Here is an 18,020-nt window from a genome sequence, read left to right on the forward strand (position 1 = left end):
TTGGTTGCACTATTTTAAAATGGAGGAAAAGCGAATGGATAAGAGGACAGAGGTACAGTCTCTTCTACACATTTGGGAGAGGAAGAGAGCACGACTTTGAATCGGAGTCACCAAGCCACCAAGCCACCATGCACGTTATTACTGCCAAGCTTGGTTGGTGAGGTGAACAGCTAAAATGCTCACACGCCCCTCAAAAACATACACCAGGACTTTTAAATGCTCATGGATCAGTACAGCGGTATGACTGCCGAGTGAATGGGACGGCCAAATCGACGCTACGGTTCATGGATACCCGAGCAATAACATGGATTCAGCACGTCACGGATAGACAAAGGTAAACACAACAATAATGTTACAGAAATACTTGTAATATTGTCATTTAGTTCGCTCCCACGTGAAGCGCTTGGCAGCTGCTTAATTGTGTGACAGTCACTTTCTATTAGTCAGCAGTTATTTATTTTGCTGCGACCGGCAAATCTCCTGCGAGTGTTATTTTGCCGTGAACACTCGGAACAAAAATTCTTGACCTGCTATGAATACCACAATTGCTTATCGACATTCACAAGCGTATATGAATAACACAAATGTGTGCACGACCAGTTCGCTGCGGCGGCGTGGTGGCCGTTTTGTCGAGTCAAACACATTTCACTGGGAGTTAGCTTAGCGTTTCACGGCAACGTAGGCAAAGTTTTTCCTTTTTTCCATTCACCGGTCCGTGACAGAATAACCCCCCTGAGAAACACGGCTTGAATCGTAAAGCCACGTCATCTTGGTCGCGAAAGAAGAGCTTGTTCCCCTCTGCGTTTATATTAAAAAAATAAAAATAAAAAATCCCATCGGCGTGACAAAATAACACTCAGTTGCATATCAGTTGCTGGTCACGGCAAACAACTAACAAACAAACAACCACCATCGCCTGTGTTTTAATGACCATGCAACACTGAAATGAAGGGAAGGGCATGAAGAAGTTGTGTGTATGTGCGTGCGTACACGCGTGGTAGTTTGGATGCTCTAGCAACAGACTATATATATATATATATATATATATATATATATATAAAGTAATTCAAAAAAGTCAACCTCAACTTTGCAGAAATTCACTTATTGCAAGGTGGTTTGAGACGTATGACCAGTAAAAAGTGAGCAATGTATAAGCATTATCATGACTTTTAAGGGAGTGTCAATTATTTGTGGAAATTAACTAGGCTATTAGTGGAAGGATTCGGTGCATTGTACTACACTATGCATTGTGGAGCCTTCCTACTAATACCTGCATTGTGCTCTGCATGCTGATGTTTTCTAAACGCATAACCAAAGACATATTTTCATAATAAAAGGATCAATATCCTATTTGTGTTGGTGTTGGAGAAACATGAAAACACTTTACTGCACACTCAGCATCCCTGGAGGAAGTCTTTTCGGGGCTTTCATGCATGCCCTTTATATTCAGCGTAGAAGGAGGCCTGTAGGCGTAGATATGAGAAATAAGAAGAAAAGACGGAAAAAAAAGAACAACCTGTATGGCATTTCCAGGAGTGAAATGGGAAGGAAGCCGCTGAAAAAGAGTTTAAGGGTCCAACAAAGCCAAATAGATTTCAGCAACGGGAGCCAGCAAAGCGTCGGTGTAACACCTCGGCTTTTATGCGGCAACCCTGCGACCGCTGGAGCACTTCTTCCCATCATGCACTTTGCTCACATCGTTTTCACACAACACCTCCAATAAAGACACCTCCACCACTGCCTGCATCAGCGCCGGCTCAACCGCCGCCTGCTTCAGCGAACTATCGTCCTGGTTTTCGCTCCCCTGTTCTCCGTGGCTCGTTTTCCCCCCTTCTGCGGTCCAACGTAGTCCATTATCTGCTCTTAGTACTAATTGGTGTATTAACGCCATGCTGTGGGTGACACAGCCAGAGCGGTGGAGGGAGGAAAAGGAGGAGGGATGAGGGGGATACAGAATGAATGAGAGAGGGTGGGAGTGAGGTGTTGGAGGGGGAGTGGCAGTGTGACTCTGCAGACGGAAGAGAAGAGGGGAGGAGGAGGACAAGTTACATCTTTTCAGGTGCCCAAGTGTTTAAGAGCAGTGTGGGAAAAAATGACAAGTGAAGCATAGAGGGGAGGGAGGTAAAATTCTATACTGTAATGGCTTTTTGGGCACAAGCACTAGACAGCGTGTCAAGGCACTATTGGAAACACTTTTTAAACTATATACTTTATACTTCTTTTGAGAAATGTATTTGATTTTTAAAGGCCTCAAAATGGGCCATGCAAGGGTTATGTTTGGGTCATGACCGTGAGGTCAAGTGTCTGTTTTGACTGATGTAACCGGCATCTAGTTTCAACTGGTCTTAAGCTATGTGATGTCAGGAGCTATGTGATGTCAAGAATCTTTCATCTCTTTATCTGGTCAACAGCCAATCAGATAATTCCATGTCAGTCCTGTTACCCACATGTCTAGCCATAGCCTGATCAATTCACTGTCTATTTAAGCCTAAATGAGAAGTGTGTGCTTTGTTGGATTATTCCTCTGTCCAGCTGGCCACCTGCTCCTCTTTTCCTCGATGCCTTCTCGTTGTTTCTGGTCAAAGTCAAGTTAGTGCCACGCTTCTTGATGTTATGCGAATAAAATGTTAAACTCTTGTTTGTGTCTGCGCTTTTGGGATCCAACCTCAGAACATAACAATTTGACCCAACTATGAGGCCAGAAATGGGTCTTTTAGTGTAAAAGAGCTCATAAATATTGGTCAGATCCTTTACTTGGGTCAAAAAATTCGGTCATTTTGTATTAAACAACCCAGAAAGTTGGCTCAAATCAACCCATAAAGTGGATCAGTTCATTTTTAATCTATAATTGGGTTACTTTTGACCCAACTGTTTTCAGAGTGTACATGCCTACCCCAACAGGATGCATAAAAAACTGAAGGACCCACACAAAATTCAACAGGAAGACAACCATTTTGGTTTGTGGCAGCCATTTTTGACAAATTCCAGGCTCCATATCTTGACAAACACCTATGAGGTAATCGCGTAGCTGTAGTAGCCAGATGGGCAACGCTAAATTGTGAAGCTTTTTTTTTTTTTTTTTGCCAATGCCCACTCGTGGGCAGAGCAAGGTGTCAAAGTTTGAGGATTTTGAGGTTTCGCCAGAAAAAGGGGGTGTGAGGGCTCGTTCATTGCTGCTTTCAGCTTTCTTTTTTTTTTTTTTTTTGTTATGTTGGCTTTCTCTGCATCCCTTTCACTGCTTTCTTTCTCCATCGCCACTCTCAAGCCAATTATCCACTCTCACTGGCGCCACTGGCAGCGTATGGAAATGCAAATTGGAAAGCGAGATGCGCACTTTATTTATTTATTTTGCTCTCCATCTATCACCGAGCCACGTGCAAAGGTAGGCAGCGGCTCTCGAGGAGGAGTAGGAGGAAGAAAAGCGAGAAGCGACGACAAACAAGTGAAAAGCTGCCGAGTCGTCTTTAAGCAGTCCCGACTGATAGCTTGTCGGGATTGCGACGCTATCAGATGCACAAAGCCACCCACGGGTGAACATTTAGTCAGATTAAGTTGATTTAGTTAGAGACATGCACACGCATGCACACGCGCCAGGAGGCCCCAATAAAGTTAGTGCCTCAAGTAGCATACACATTTACACATTACATCTACACGAGTCATTAAAACTATTGCACATATGGACCTTCTCTAATTACCTCTTCTAGCGCAAATGCGAGGATGCAGGGCCGTAGCATGGATTGCCAGCACCCGGGGCAAGTGGAATAAATAACAGCCCCGCCAACTGATCTCCAGCATGCCCCGCCCACCAGCACAGATATTTTTGTACATCATGCACGCATGCTGGAGGCTTAGAATTCATAATAATTGTATTATTATTATTATTATTATTATTATTATTATCATTGTCATTATTATTATTATTATCATCATCATTATTATATATACTGCACTTTGTAGTGGGTTTTTTGTACTTTACTGCACTGAATTACACAACCATTGTGAATGTTTGCCTACCATGAAACTACTCAACAGAAAACGTCGTCTGCAATTGTCGTGATTAGTGATCAGAATAAATATACAGAAAATTAAAACTCAACTGATTTGCATTTGTGGAAAAAAGAATAGCATTGGCCAAAGAGATACAACTGTCAACAATGAATTTAATATCTGATTTATGACATTGCAGAAATGCTTATGTCACTGACAATGACACAGCAAATATGCATGTACTGTCTGTCAGTTGAGAAAATAGTTTGTAACGTGCCTTACTGACTCCTACAGGACTGGAGTGGAATAACAGTCATTGCAAATTAACTGTCACTTTCAGGCAGGATATTCAAAATGTTTAATAGAAATGTAGTTTTCTTCTACACTGCCTTAAACAGTTCTCAGGTGTGCTAAAGGAGACATTGTGCAATTCCTCACAATTTGAAACAGCTGCCATGTGTCTAAAATAATTATGTATATAACACAAAGAATAAGATTTACAGCACACCCTGCTTAAAATCACAATTTTCAGATCGGTGACATACGATTTAGTTGGTTGTGTAATTTTATATGTGTAACGTGAGCAGGCCCCCCAGAAGCCCAAATATTTTTATACAAACAATTTTCCACAATATATCTTTAACAAAGCCTGTTAATGATACATTTTATTTTGTATTTTTTTGCCACAGTCTGATATCAGATGAATTAAGTTTCTATCTACTGTATCCCTGCGATTGGTTGGCAACCAGTCCAGGGTGTCCCCCGCCTACTGCCCAGAGCCAGCTGAGATAGGCTCCAGCACCCCCCGCGACCATTGTGAGGAATAAGCGGTCAAGAAAATGGATGGATGGATGGATGGATCTACTGTATCTAGAGATGTATTATGTTAAGGATCAAGAATTACAGCAACCCTATGTTGTTAGTCTTGCTAAGCTATTTTGACAAGGGCAGCCTTATCTCTCGCAAATAAACCACTCCTCACCCAGCCCCTCCTCTTTTCTCCCGGGTCAATGGTGACAATAGTTCTCATTAGCAATAAGACCACACCCACGTTGACATCGTCACTGAATATTAAACCTTTGAAATGCTGATTGAGTACAAACCCAGCAGGGCTCTGAGATCTACAGACTTGGGCCAACTAGTGGAACCCAGAGTTCGAAGCAAACATGGTGAAGCTGCATTTAGCTATTATGCTGCACACAGATGGAATAGGCTGCCAACAGAAGTGACGTCAGCCCCGAGTGTAAATGCTTTCAAATCCAGGTTAAAAACTTTGCTTTTTTCTTATACCTTTGATTAGGGACTTTTAAACAGCTTTAATTAAGTGGGTTTTTTTTTGTTTTGTTTTTTTTTTTAGTAAATTTTGTAACCTATTTTTATGTATTTATTTTTTTCCTCTGAATGTTAACTACTGTTTCTTGATGCTTATGTGTTGTCTTTCCTCGTGTAAAGCACATTGAGTTGCCTTGGGTATGAAATGTGCTATACAAATAAACTTGCCTTGCCTTGCCTTGCCTTTGCTTGCTCCACTTAATTTTTGGCTTGATTTTCCAAGACCAATCATCGGTTCCAAACGGTGGATATAAACCGAGACTACCTTCCATGTCAAGGACTTGGAAACTGCCTCATTATGTAAACTATCCCACTGTTAGGTCACAGTCAGGAAAATTTTAAAACAGCTCACTCACAGACACATTTTTTGGAAATCGGCAGCTCACAAAATATTTACTTGGCTGTATAATTTCACACTTGTGGGCAGACACTGCAGTGACTCAACTATTTGTATGCAAGACACTGAAAAGCCAATTTTCCATAATATGTCCCCTTTAAGCAATGGCTCAGTGCTCTTCTTTATTCTCATGACGTGTATTTAAGCAACGAATCCACACACACACACATGTAATGATATGCAGAGACTGGAACACAGGTGCGCGTCCGCCGCTCTGGAGGGGTCCGGATGCGCGCCCCGCAGGCGACTGGTTGGTGACGCGCGGATCAGAAGGCGCATTCGCCTCATGTGACACCAACTAGTCTGCGGGCTGATTATTCAGACAAGCAGGTTCATCCTGGAGGGCACGGGCAGAACGGAGGCAGAGTGTTTTGTTTATTACTATTAAGCGCCGGCTCCGTTTACCTCCGTCATCGCTCAGTATGCTCGTATTCCGCCCCCGCCAGCGCCCGTGGAGCCAACTTCTCAAAAACCTTAATTTGCTCAATTATTTTCAATTATCCCGCCATCACCGCTTCTGCCGTCATCTCTTTAGTTCAATTGTGAGCCGAAATCACTTGTTGATTGACGGCAAAGGCTAATTAGAGGAGGAAGAGAAAAACCAAAACCCCCAAATGGTAATTACCAGTGATTGGTGTCACACAATCACTTGCCGACTCACAAGCAATGTATCTTGTGCTCATAAATGTCCGTTTCATTTTGCGGGGCCTTAAGATATCATGGAAGGCTGCACTTTAAAGTTTTCAGATCTCTAACATTCTACGCTCAAAGAATTTCTTTATCCGCCTGGAGAAAAGGGTGAGAGCTTTCAAAGACAGCGTTTCAATCCATCAAGGGTGCCATGTCTGTGTGCCTTTAGCACATTTACTTCAAGGTAGCGCTTTCTCACTCCAGGTTTTGAGAAAAAAAAAAAAATGCACAGCAGCGGGTGCAAGAATCAAAGATGAACTGCTCTGGAGCCTAATAGAGAGACTAGCAAATCCAATGAGCCTCGTTAAAACATTGTTCATTGCTTATTCTGCCTTGTTCTCGCCAAGCACAACATTAACCTTTCATATGACTATGCTTGTGTATCTTTTCATCCATTTAATCGTCTTGGGCCTTGCTTGTTAACATTCCAGTTTCCCGCAAACTTTCAGGTACTTCCCCCGAACCCTACTTTTAAAGGAAAAAAAATGACTGATTTTCGATGCAAGGCAACTGTTTAGGTAGCTTTGATCAAATCAATACAAGCACGTGTGACAACTCTCCACCAGTCACTTTTCAACCCGCTTTCACACTGTCATAGAGTATTGTTCCTAATAGTAACAGTCCATTGATTTGGCAGGACATATAACGGAAGATGACTGGTCAAAGTAAGCAAGGCTTGTTTACGAACAAATGGGATAATATAGCAAATAAAAATTACAAAATAAAAACTACTTTAATTTACGCACCATTTTCATGTGCATGGGCAAGTGTAAGTATAGGCTGTGCTTTTTCTCATGCTGTGTTGCCATCATTGGCTCTTTGCTGTTACAATCATTGAACAGTACCATGTCTATATTTTTGGCTTTTAAATTATCTCACAGAATGTCTCAGAAAGTGGTAGGATCTGTTATGCTCTTGCACTACGTAACCATCAATGGCACTGTTGATCACGCATTGAAAGTACAGCACAACATATTTGTTTTTGCTCTTAATTAGCCTTCAAAATGGCTCCTATAAAAATCAAAACAGCTAGCTAGCGTTAGTTGGAAGCTAATTATTGAAAAAAATAAGACGTCATAGCGGGAAAAAAAAAATTGGATTAGATTAGATTAGATTTTATGTCTGGTGAAACACTTTACTCCATGGTTAACACGCAAAAAAACGATGAATCGTCATTAACGGCAGTGAGATGGAACAAAGTAAAGCATTCCAATCAATAAAGGTGACCTATCAGATATTTTTTCCATTCCATAGTGAAAAAAAACTACACCAGTTACTTTTCAAACAATATTTAAATTATCAATTATATGTTGGTCTATATCAGGGGGTCACCAACCTTCCAACTTCCAATTTCTTAGGTACTGACTATTGCAAAGGGCAACCAGTTATATATGCACTTCTGAAATACAGTCAAACCTCGGTTTTCGAACGCTTCTGTTCTCGACCAAATCGGTTTTCAACCAGAAAATTCGAGAATTTTATGTCTCAGAATTCGTCCAAAAAATCGGCTCTCGAACTGAAAAAAGCTGAGCGTACCTGAACGCGACTCACTCGCCGAGTGTAGAAAAGGCTACAAAGCTGTCTATTCCTTAAGTCTGATATGTTCAACTTTAACTGCGTAACTGAGACGAATCCTAATTTGCATAATTTGTAGTCTGTTCATTGGAAAGCGAGTTCACGTGACACTGCTTACCCTCGCGTTCGTGCGTGTGGCCGCTTGAACAGAGTTCGCCAGCAGCGATAGCAGCAGGAAGTCTGGCGCTAGCGTGTGCGTCAATGACTGGTGGGTCCTGTTGTCCTTATTTCTTGTCTGTAACCTTCTTGCCAGAATCAGCTATAGCTTGGTCCTTCTAAAATGTTTGTTAAGAATGTTTGGGCGGTGTTTCCTCATCCGCACGTTACCACATAGCACACGTAAGTTGATATCGCGCTGCTCAGCCCGAAACCGGAAGTGTCACCATTTAGTTTCACAATAAGAGCGTGTATCGGAAGTGTTGTTCTAAATGACGCTAGCTTAACTGCGCTAATTTAATTTGCTTTCTTTATTAATGCGAGTTCCTTAACTTACGTTTATACATTTACTTAAAGGAAGGCACCTTTAATTTTACATGTATGGCTTGATTGGCAGTAAATAGTTAGTTTAGCTACGAAACATGCATAAGAGCTGAAGAATACACCCCAATATTGATTTATTTAACTTTTTTCAACATAGAAGTACTTCCGTGTTGGAACGCCCTCAAGTGGTGACGTAACAAGTGTGTATACTCGTTTGGCGAACAGTAGTTCACGCAGACAGAACGACGAGGAAGACACAAACGTCACTTATGCCTTACTGTATTGCAAAATTTTGCAAGGTGTCGTCAAGGAAAAACCCGCGAGGAGCACACTGGTATGTTATCCCAAAAAAAAAAAGACTATTTGCGTAGAAAATGGCTTGCTAAGTGCTGTCGACCTCCCGGCAAGGACAAGCAGGCGCGGACGTTATGTTTTATTAGCTCGTAAGTTGTTTATAGTTCACAAATTGACCATGTTCATAATCTTATTTTAACAAAAAATTTATTGAATGTGTATTAGTGTCATTATCATCGGCATGTGCGACGTACTACATTTGTGTTCTGTCCCGCTGTTCTTCCTGTGGTGCATTCCAATTTCATTTGCATTTCTATTAATTTCGTTCGGATCCAAACCATTGATAACCAGCCTAGGTAACGGCGTCTCGCATTTCCTTACTTCATTTTGTCTATAAATAAACACGGTTAATACACAACCTTCTTGCAAGCTTTCGTTTACATCATCGGGACGCTACGCAAAAAAAGAAAAAAAAAAAACAGCTAGGGGAGGTTGGGCGCTGTAACGACGATACATATAATTTTACTATTTTTTTCTTTTTCCTGAAATAGTTTGTCAGTTCCACACGTTTTGCATTGCTCGTGCTGTGTGTCACTTTACCTGTTGGATATTGGCTCCTCCAAGACTTTTCTTCTTCACATCTTTCATCGCAACCAAAGCTATCCTGAGAATGTCTATTTAGTATTGCCATGTTGAATGTCTGATGTTCCAGGATGCAGTTGAGATTGTCCGCAAGGAACCGATCCTCGATTTCTTTTATTTCCAGACAGCACACATTCATTAGCGGATGGTCCATTCCTGCAGCTCCCGCACGAGCACCACTCACACTGCCTGATTCACTCGTTCATTAAAGTTTATTTTGTGCCCGAAAAGACCATCTGGCGCCACAACTTTCACATCCAAGGCAGACTTTCCTTCGGTAGGGTTATTTTGTCGTGTTGGCTCGAAGCGATAAGGTTTAATCCTTCCGGGTTTGACGCTAGATGCACGGCTGCGTTTCATAGTGCTTCGATCGTGTAGCGTTTACACACTAGTGACGTAAACATCCGGGTTATTTAGTCACGTGTAACAAACATGCCGGCGTTCGATTCATTTTAACATCGGTTTAAAAGTTATTAAATGTACATAAAAAAATAATCACGTCACCAAATTAATTATTGAAAAAGTAGCAACTTTTTGCTGCTAAAAATGGATCAATAAGTAAAGTGTTCCTTTAATGGCCTATTTTCTGTCTTTCTTTAGGAAACCAAACACTCACACACACACGCATACAGACACAAACAACTTAAACCAAAAGCTGCAAACAATGAACATATGTATGAAGATTGAAGAAATACTGTAAGTGCATTTTTTTTCATCATTTTAGATAGGATATCTAAAATAAAACAGTGTCTATTTCTACCCTTTTCTATTTATGGTAAACAGTATACAGTGCAGTTTATGGTGTAAAATAGTAAAAAAAAAAAAAAAAAAAAAAACAGAAATTTTTTTTTTAGACTTGGAACGGATTAAAATTATTTACATTAATTATAATGGGAAAAATTGTTTCGGACAATTCGGTTTTGGAACAGCCTTCTGGAACGGATTATGTTCGAAAACCGAGGTTTGACTGTAACACATTTGCTTAAATGACTTTCAATAATAGAATTATTATGTATTATTAATTAGGGGTGTGAATTGCCTAGTACCTGACGATTCGATTCGTATCACGATTCACAGGTCGCGATTCGATTCGATACCGATTAATCCCGATACGAATTTATAAGTCGATTGTTGCAATTTTTTTTCATTCAAATTTAGAAAATACTAATCAGTAAGCTTGTAGAGTGTAAGATTTATATGAAAATGTATTATTTATTTATCTGAAATTTCAGTCTTATAGAGGTTGTAATTTGTTTCATGTTTGAACAGCATTGAAATAAAATATTAAGGCTTAATGTTCCGTTCATATAACATTCTTCCATGCTTAAGGTGTGAATCCTAAAAAAAAAAAAAAAAATCGATTTTGCCGATTATTGAATCGATTCGAGAATCGCGCGATGTAGTATCGCGATATATCGCCGAATCGATTTTTTTAACACCCCTATTATTAATTAATAATTATCTTCTTTCTTGTGAATCAGAACACACAAGGAATTTGTCTTGACAGTTACAACCCATCCGAGAAACACGAAAAGTAACAATGACCAACAGAAGGAAACAGAATGGGAAGCCTTGTGGTTCGCTAAATAGCCCCCTGAGTTTCTTAGATGGGGAAAAAAGGAAACATCAGAAAGGAGAGAAGGAAAAAAAAGTCCCAGTCTGTGCCCCTTTAAAGGGAAGATTGACCCAAAGGAAAAAAGTGTTTAAGACATTGATCACATTAATGGTTTCTCACAGTAGTTAGGAAATGGATAAATATCAATATGAAATACTTTATTTCTATAAATCGCATACATTTTAAGACATTCCAAAGGAAAAAGCAATGTGTAATCTCTTGGGAGCATTTACTTAACAGGCCCGCAGGCTACTCATGTGGTCCTGTCTATATTATAGAAAGAGTGATGTCTTGAAAAGATAGCCAAAGTAGCTAAGGTAAAACAATCAAATCAGTAACTCTGTTCTATTAGCTGGGGTCATAAATCAGGTCAATGATGTGTTTTTCCATTATCAAGAGGCCAGGTGGTATTGTTCTATGTCATAGACATAGAAAGTAAAGGAAGGAAGGATATCCACCATAACATTGGCCCATGTAGCTAGTGTCATAAGTCAAGTCAATCCGATTCTTGTGACAAGACTTATGACACAAAAGGGATTTTTTTTAGATTCTGAATGATCTCCAACACAAGGTAGCCACTGTCCACCATTTACTCCAATCTGCTTTCTTCAAAACTACTTATTGTTCTGCAAGTCCAGAAGCCCTATTGATTATGCGAATAGTACCCACGCTTGAAGCGAGGCTGGGCCACAGGTCATACAGTGTTGTGTATGTTGTTATCTTTTCTCCATCAGCACTCCACACATTGCAAATTTCAACCAATTGTCCTCAATGCCAATCAGAGAGTTCTTCACTGGGACTCACTTATGCAGCATTGAAAGACACCATTTGAAGCTCCAAACAAGCTGATTAGATCAATGCATGTAGTTCTTCTTCAACCGAGTGAAAGAAGGGACGAAGGAGGGGAGGGCCACAGCTCTGTTCTCTAAGAACCGCAATTACTGTACAATAAACGCATCTTTGTTCGAGCGTGAAAGAAGAAAATCAGATGGTGCGGCTCAACTTTTTGTAGCCAGTGACTGATGCTGATCAAAGCAGACTATGTCAGAATATTGTATCCTTTGGGGGGGAAAAAAAAAAATACGGACCAAAATGGAGTCGCTTGGGCTCCTGCTGGTGGGCTACCTAAGCAGTGGTGATCGTGACTCCCCTAATGGCATTATAGTCTTAATGAGTTGTAATTGGAAGGCGATCTTAACTTGCGGGGCTAATTGCATCTGATTAAAGACAATATTAGTTTTACTGCTGGCAAATTGGAAGAGGAGGGTGTAGCATGGGGATGAAGATGAGGGGTGGGGGGATTGATATGGTGGAGGGGGTGGTGAATGAAGGTTTAGAAGGATCAGTGGCGTCCTTGCGGCGAGCTGCAAGTAAAGGTGAAGAGCACAACTCACCATTACAGCAATTAGTGGCGTACATTAGAGCAACAACGTTGCTTTGGCCCCACTGATTCCACCGATGGGAGCCTCGCAGTGCTTTTGTGTATTTGGGAATTTTCCACCTCCCATTTCTCATGAGTGAACGGGCGAAAATCTTCTTAAACCAAATTTGCAGTGTAATTTGTGCGGTCGACGGGAGGTCAATCAATATTCGAGAAAATGAACGGGTCGCCGCTCAAAGCTGGGAAAGCCGAGCTCCGGCCTTCTCATCCGATAGCTACTCCAAATATTTGGGGTTTAATGAAACGTGAAGCTAACTGGCCTCGATGTAGTACTTTGCGTTTGAAAAAAAAATGGATTAAAACCTGTTGCGTTGTTGAAACCTATTGAATTAGAATATAGGCCTAGTGGAAGCTTTGAGGTAGAACATATGGAATTTTGAAACCATGTTTCATCAGTCCATTTTCCGTACTACTTCTTCCCAGAGATTAGAGCTGACTCAAGGCGAAAAGCAGACTACATCCTAGACTGGTTACCAGACCAGTCAATCACAGCTCACATTTTAGGGATTGAAACTCAGATTTTTTTTAGTATTTTTTTTTGCATTCGCCGCTATAGTGGCCACAGTCTAGTCGACTTCGATTAATTGATGATGTGATTGATATTTTTTCAGTTGTTAACATGCTCATTCAATCACACTCAGAGTCATTATGTTGGTAGCACACCTCCAAGGTGTTTTAGTTCGGGATGAAATTGTCTTACTTTTAATGGGAGCAACAGCATTCAGAACATTTGAGATTTTTTAGCTGAATTCACCCAGAAGTTCATCAACAGTCTTTGCATTTACAGTTGGTGATGCAGCCATTAATTGCATAAACATGTTGCTTGTGTTCTCATTTGCTTGTGTCCAGTTAAGACCAGATAGTCATAGTCGGTACAAATTACTGACAGCATTTCTTCAAATTCCTCCCTGAACCTGCCTTTTTGTTTTGGAGGTCTATAAATTATGACAATGACGATGTTTGGCGCACCTTTTCCCAAAAGACTAAGATATTCAAATGAATTAAAGCCATCCATCCATCCATTTTCCTGACCGCTTATTCCTCACAAGGGTCGCGGGGGGTGCTGGCCCCTATCTCAGCTGGGTCTGGGCAGTAGGCGGGGGACACCCTGGACTGGTTGCCAGCCAATCGCAGGGCACACAGAGACGAACAACCATCCACACGCACAAGCACACACCTAGGGACAATTTGGAGCGCCCGATTAATCTGCCATTCATGTCTTTGGAATGTGGGAGGAGACCAGAGTACCCAGAGAAGACCCATGCGGGCACGGGGAGAACATGCAAACTTCACCCAGGAAGGCCGGAGCCTGGACTCGAACCAGAGTCCTCAGAACTGGGAGGCGGACGTGCTAACCACTCGTCCACCGTGCCGCCTGAATTAAAGCCTCCCAATAAAATTTCTTTCCACTGAAATAGATATTTAAAAAAGGCAGCAAGTCCACCACCTTTTTTGCCATTACGACATTTGTTCATGAAACTAAAATTTGTTGGTGTTGCCTCATTCAGAACAGTGTTGCAGGAACCTTCTGTTAGCCATGTTTCACTGGGGAGAAATAAGTCAAGATCATATGTCATAATAATGTCATGAATCAACAATGATTTGTTAACTAGTGATCTTGAATTTAGTAGCGCTAGTCTCACAGTGGTAATCGGAGACGCTGGTTTAGTCAGAGGTTGACAAGCTATACTGACTAGGTTTGTAGCTTCTGACTTATTTCTTCTCATTTCTTTGGCCAACTTTCTATTTCTTGTAATCACAGGAATGCTACAAGCTTCCTTTGGTCCTGACTTATTCTGGGGACACACATTTTTTATATTGTATATGTAGTCTGGACCCAAAGCATATCAGACCGAGCTGTAGTTGAGATTCTCCACAGACAAAGATGGAGGTCGGCAGGTGGGGAGCTGTTTGCTGAGGCTTGGTGGAGTCAGATGATTAGTAGATAGCTGGATGTGGTGTCTTGGGGGGAGCATGGGCGAACTTCCGTAATCAGTAGACAGCTGCTTGGAGAGACTTTTATTTAGCTGTTTGGAGAGATTGACCAGATTGCTCAACTTATTGGTGAGATTCGGTGGCGAGTCAGTCATCGGGTCGTTCGGGGGCGGTGCACAGCGCAGGGGTGCATCTGGTCGTGAAACTGGTGGTGGTGGTCATCGTGTTTGGCAGGAGTCGTTCGGGGGCAGGGGAGCTGGATGGTCAGTGTTTGGAGTGTGGGCAGATGAGGACAAATCAATCTGTTCTGAAGCGCAGGGAGTGGAAGATAGTGAGCCAGCCGCACCAGACCCTCTTCTTATCGGTTGTTGTGCTTCGTGTCCTTTGTTTTGGGAACATAGCGTCCAGTGACGCACGCTATGGAAGATGTTGGCTGTCAGTAATGTGACTCCCTGCTTATTGAGATAAATCCCATTGCGTTGGAAAAGATGGCGTCGTTCACAGAACATAGAAAAATTGGCAATAAATTTCACTGGGTAAGAAGCACAGATGTTTTTCAGCCATCTCGAGAGTGACATAATCCGACTGAAACGCTCATCACCTGGCCGGACAGAGGACCACTCAGAAAAACCTCTGCGTTTAGGCATATCATTTTGTGTAGAAGGGTAATAAAGTCTTGCTTAAGTATCTCTCTGTTTCTTCAACACATCGAATGTTCCTGTGTGAATCACAATCGATCTAACAGTCGGATAGTCAGTAGCAATGTTGTCGACTTTTTCAGAAATGTCCAGCACCATGTCATTAGCAAAACACAGAACTTTTGTGTTTTTTCTGCTACACAGACGTTTAACACCAAACAAGGCTTTGTCGCCTATTGTCAGTGTTTGTGTCTCAGTAGCGGAACGCATTTGCTGAGAAGGTCCGCTTTCATACCTTTGACTGGTGCTGTGATCCCCCGAGGCTTGCTGGCTCGGCGACAGCACGGCAAACCTGTTTCTCAGTTCGATATCAGTATTTTGTCTTCATCGGCCAAGCGACAGTTTCCTTGTTCTTGCTGGTACCAACGTCCAAGACTGATTTCTTGGGGTTGAAGTAGCCTTTTGCATAGGCCGACGTGTTTCCTCTGGCATTAGTTGGCGGTCAGGTCCAGCTGTTGGGCGACGACTCCTCAATTTTGGCTTTGCTCCCAGCACATTCCACAGAGGGTCGGTGGATGGAGCTAGCTGTTTGTTAGCATGCTCATGACCACCGTTTGGAGACATTGGCAGTGTGGTGTCATTCCACGATTTTCCATTCACCTCCACAAACATTTCAAGGCGGTGCATTCTTGTCTCCAGCACTGCCACCTTCTGAAGAAGTTTCTGGTATTCATCGGTGGAGATGGAAGGCATCATTCGTCCAGCCATGCTGCTAGTAGCAGTCGTGTGCTGATTAGCAGGCCGTGCTCACGTAATCGTGAGGAGTTTCCAAAAAAATGTTGAAAAAATGCGCCCAGCTGGTTGTATCTACTAGGGGTGTTAAAAAAAATCGATTCGGCGATATATCGCGATACTACATCGCGCGATTCTCGATCTTTTTTTTTTTTTTTTTTTTTTTTTTTTTTTTAAAGAGCTCAGAATTGTTCATTCGGTAGTCTTACCGATTCAACGTTTTATCATCATTGCCTTTTTTTTTTGTGTGTGTGTGTGTGTGAATCAATTTTTAAACTTCCATTTTTAATGGAAAAATATTCAACAAAACGTCTGACTTCGGGTTAGGATTCACACCTTGAGCATGGAAGAATGTTATATGAACGGAACATTAAGCCTTAATATTTTATTTTAATGCTGTTCAAACATGAAACAGATTACAACCTCTATAAGACTGAAATTTCAGATAAATAAATAATACATTTTCATATAAATCTTACACTCTACAAGCTTACTGATTAGTATTTTCTAAATTTGAATGAAAAAAAATCGCAACAATCGACATAAATTCGTATCGGGATTAATCGGTATCGAATCGAATCGTGACCTGTGAATCGTGATACGAATCGAATCGTCAGGTACTAGGTAATTCACACCCCTAGTATCTACCAAACAAAAAGGTAGTACAGCCACACCGAGGCAAATGTCCAGGAGAAATCCCAGAAAAAGAAAGAAAACAACAATTTTCATCTGAAAGAATGAAAAGCAGTAGCAGAGCAGATTGCGTCTACACACTAGGCAAGCAGGAAGTGTTATAGGCATATATAAGCTATATGTCCGTCCCAAAGATGTGATTGATCCTCACTTATGCCCAAATCATACTCTTAAAAATATTTGAACAACAGTCGCAATATTTTTTTTTTGTACTTTTGTACTACTGCCCCATTGCCCATGACGGTGGCAATGTTGCAAGGTGGCTCCCGTTGATAAAATAAAAAATAATGTGACATTTACTATTTTTAGAGTATAATTCTGGGATGAGTAAAGAAGTGCACATTTGGTGAAGACTGATCACAGTTTTGGGACGGCCCCCGAACGGCAACGATACTTGATGACGCTCGTGTCTTTAAATGAAAATAAATGTCGTACAATAGCCTACGTGCGGTGCCTTTCACATTATTGTGCGAGTACCAGCGGCATCGGGGTAAAATATTTTGCACCTGTATGGATCAGGCTATGCGGGGGGAAAAAAAAGGAGCCAGTGTGCTATGATTGACGTTTCGCTCCCTCTTGCTATTGGTCAAGGCTGCGGAATCAAAAAGACGACGTAGGTATTTCACATTGTGCGACAAGACGAGCAAAAATTCTGACATGCTAGGCTTTCATCATGATGGTCGTGAACCGTCACGGACAACAAAATCGTGTACGTCCTCCCCCGTTTGTCCGCGACATGTTACGCCAAAATCGGGCTATTTTCTGGTAGTCTGACCAAGGCATTAATCATTACATGCCTATAGTTAACTGCGGAAGGGCTTAAAATACAGTGATGTAATACCTTCAAGACCAATTCAAATCACACAACTGCAGGGTTGATACAACATTGATGGGTGTTGAAGACAGACTTGCACATTTTGCAAGTGATTGTGATCTTATTATACAGTATCTCCACACCTTGAGGCACCGTTGCTGCCCTGATCGACCACCTGTTGCTTTCAGCTCGGTGTCTGCATTATAAATGCCAACAAATATTAGCGGTTAATTGACTTTGAGCCATAATCGGCATTGCATAGTGGTAAGCGGTTCAACCCCGAGCTCAAATACAGTCAACCTTTCACACTGACCATATCTCTCATTTCAAGTCAGCTGGCACAGGATGCAGCCCACTCGTGACTAGTAATGCGTTACAAAGCTTGGGCTCTCATTACTCTAAACACATTTTACATGTTTTTTTTTCCCCACACAAGTAATCAGACTATACAGTTACTCTTCAATCCTCCCTGAAAGTTACTTTGTGAGTTGTACATGATTTTACATTCAGCATTTCAGAAAGAGTGATATTTTACACAACAATAAGCATGTCTGCTGGATGCTGTAGTGAGCAAGAATTGACAAGAGTTAAAAAGCACACACTTCTCAGCTATGGTGGCTCTCTCACGCATCACTTTTATTCAAACTGGTTAATGAAGAATAAAATACAGGAGGAAATCTGATTCCTAACCCCGG

The 18,020-nt window shown here is 41.5% G+C and overlaps 1 protein-coding gene across 1 annotated transcript in view; it reads right to left on the reverse strand.

Annotated features, from left to right (window-relative positions):
- Positions 1–8,327, reverse strand: part of adgrl1a (adhesion G protein-coupled receptor L1a) — a 212,102-nt gene extending 203,775 nt beyond the window's left edge. The window contains exon 1 of the mRNA XM_077526142.1: positions 8,100–8,327. The gene's annotated coding sequence lies outside the window, so the exon portion shown is untranslated. The remainder of the gene's footprint in view (positions 1–8,099) is intronic.
- Between the last annotated feature and the right edge of the window lie 9,693 nt (positions 8,328–18,020).

The sequence above is a fragment of the Festucalex cinctus genome, chromosome 1 (assembly GCF_051991245.1).
Source record: "Festucalex cinctus isolate MCC-2025b chromosome 1, RoL_Fcin_1.0, whole genome shotgun sequence".
NCBI classification, from domain to species: domain Eukaryota; kingdom Metazoa; phylum Chordata; class Actinopteri; order Syngnathiformes; family Syngnathidae; genus Festucalex; species Festucalex cinctus.